Here is a 2,877-nt window from a genome sequence, read left to right on the forward strand (position 1 = left end):
AATTTGATAAATCACCGTTGTGGTTTTGATGTGTAGGTAAGAACGGTTCTTGCTAGAAGCCCGTAGCAGCCACGTAAAACTTGCAACAACAAAGTAGAGGACGTCTAACTTGTTTTTGCAGGGCATGTTGTGATGTGATATGGTCAAGGCATGATGTGATATACGTTGTTGTATGAGATGATCATGTTTTGTAAAAGTTATCGGCAACCGACATGAGCCTTATGGTTGTCTCTTTATTGTATGAAATGCAAACGCCATGTAATTGCTTTACTTTATCACTATGCATTCGCGATAGTTGTAGAAGCAATAGTTGGTGAGACGACCACGACGCTACGATGGAGATCAAGGTGTCGAACCGGTGATGATGGAGATCATGACGATGCTTTGGAGATGGATATCAAAAGCACAAGATGATGATGGCTGTCGGTGTCAAAACCGGCGGATCCCGAACTGTGCGTCTAAGGCGGATGGTAACAAGAGGCGGGGGACACGATGTTTACCCAGGTCCGGGCCCTCTCGATGGAGGTAATACCCTACGTCCTGCTTGATTGATCTTGATGATATGAGTATTACAAGAGTTGATCTACCACGAGATCGTAGAGGCTAAACCCTAGAAGCTAGCCTATGGTATGATTGTATGTTGTCCTACGTATAGACACCGGAAGGGGCTAGGGTTACACAAAGTCGGTTACAAGGGAGGAGATCTACATATCCGTATTGCCAAGCTTGCCTTCCACGCCAAGGAGAGTCCCATCCGGACACGGGACGAAGTCTTCAATCTTTTATCTTCATAGTCCAACAGTCCGGCCAAAGGATATAGTCCACCTGTCTGGAGACCCCCTTATCCAGGACTCCCTCAGTAGCCTCTGAACCAGGCTTCAATGACGATGAGTCCGGCGCGCAGATTTGTCTTCGCCATTGCAAGGCGGGTTCTTCTTCCAAATACTCCATAGAAGATTTTGAACACAAGGATAGTGTCCGATTCTGCAAAACAAGTTCCACATACCACTGTAGAGAGAATAATATTTCCACAAATCTAATCTGATGACACGTTTGACAGCATGTCATCATGCCATGTGCAACCTCTTGAGCACTGCGTTGGTTTTCCCCAAAGAGGAAGGGATGATGCAGCAAAGTAGTGTAAGTATTTCCCTAAGTTTTTGAGAACCAAGGTATCAATCCAGTAGGAGGCTACGCGCGAGTCCCTCGCACCTGCACAAAACAACTAAATCCTCGCAACCAATGCAAATAGGGGATGTCAATCCCTATAGGGCCACTTACGAGAGTGAGATCTGATAGATATGATAAGATGATATTTTGGTATTTTTATGATAAAAGATGCAAAGTAAAATAAAGGCAAAGGAAATAGCAAAGGAAATAACTAAGTAGTAGGAGATCAATATGATAAAGATAGACCCAGGGGCCATAGGTTTCACTAGTGGCTTCTCTCAAGAGCATAAGTATTCTACGGTGGGTGAACAAATTACTGTTGAGCAATTGACAGAATTGAGCATAGTTATGAGAATATCTAGGTATGATCATGTATATAGGCATCACGTCCGAGACAAGTAGACTGACTCCTGCCTGCATCTACTACTATTACTCCACTCATCGACCGCTATCCATCATGCATCTAGAGTATTAAGTTAAAAACAGAGTAACGCCTTAAGCAAGATGACATGATGTAGAGGGATAGACTCATGCAATGTGAAGAAAACCCCATCTTGTTATCCTCGATGGCAACAATACAATACGTGCCTTGCTTCCCTTACTGTCACCGGGAAAGGACACCACAAGATTGAACCCAAAGCTAAGCACTTCTCCCATTGCAAGAAAGATCAATCTAGTAGGCCAAACCAAACTGATAATTCGAAGAGACTTGCAAAGATAACCAATCATACATAAAAGAATTCAGAGAAGATTCAAATATTATTCATAGATTGACTTGATCATAAACCCACAATTCATCGGTCTCAACAAACACACGCAAAAAGAAGATTACATCGAATAGATCTCCACAAGAGAGGGGGAGAACATTGTATTGAGATCCAAAAAGAGAGAAGAAGCCATCTAGCTACTAACTATGGACCCGTACGTCTGAGGTGAACTACTCACACATCATCAGAGGGGCTATGGTGTTGATGTAGAAGCCCTCCGTGATCGATGCCCCCTCCGGCGGAGCTCTGGAACAGGCCCCAAGATGGGATCTGATACGTCTCCAATGTATCTATAATTTTTGATTGCTCCATGCTATATTATCTACTGTTTTGGACATTATTGGGCTTTATTATCCCCTTTTATATTATTTTTGAGACTAACCTATTAATCGGAGGCCCAACCCAGAATTGTTGTTTTTGCCTGTTTTAGGGTTTCGAAGAAAAGGAATATCAAACGGAGTCCAAACGGAATGAAACCTTCGGGAACGTGATTTTCTCACCGAATACAACTCAGGAGACTGGGACCCTACGTCAAGCCAGCTAACAGGAGCCCACGAGGTAGGGGGGCGCGCCTACCCCTCAGGCGCGCCCTCCACCCTCGTGGGGCCCCTGTTGCTCCACCGACGTACTTCTTCCTCCTATATATATCCACATACCCCCAAACGATCAGAACAGGAGCCAAAACCCTAATTCCACCGCCGTAACTTTCTGTATCCACGAGATCCCATCTTGGGGCCTGTTCCGGAGCTCCGCTGGAGGGGGGATCGATCACGGAGGGCTTCTACATCAACACCATAGCCTCTCCGATGAAGTGTGAGTAGTTTACTTCAGACCTACGGGTCCATAGTTAGTAGCTAGATGGCTTCTTATCTCTTTTTGGATCTCAATACAATCTTCTCCCCCTCTCTTGTGGAGATCTATTCGATGTAATCTTCTTTTT

Source organism: Triticum urartu, chromosome 5 (genome assembly GCF_003073215.2).
Source record: "Triticum urartu cultivar G1812 chromosome 5, Tu2.1, whole genome shotgun sequence".
NCBI classification, from domain to species: domain Eukaryota; kingdom Viridiplantae; phylum Streptophyta; class Magnoliopsida; order Poales; family Poaceae; genus Triticum; species Triticum urartu.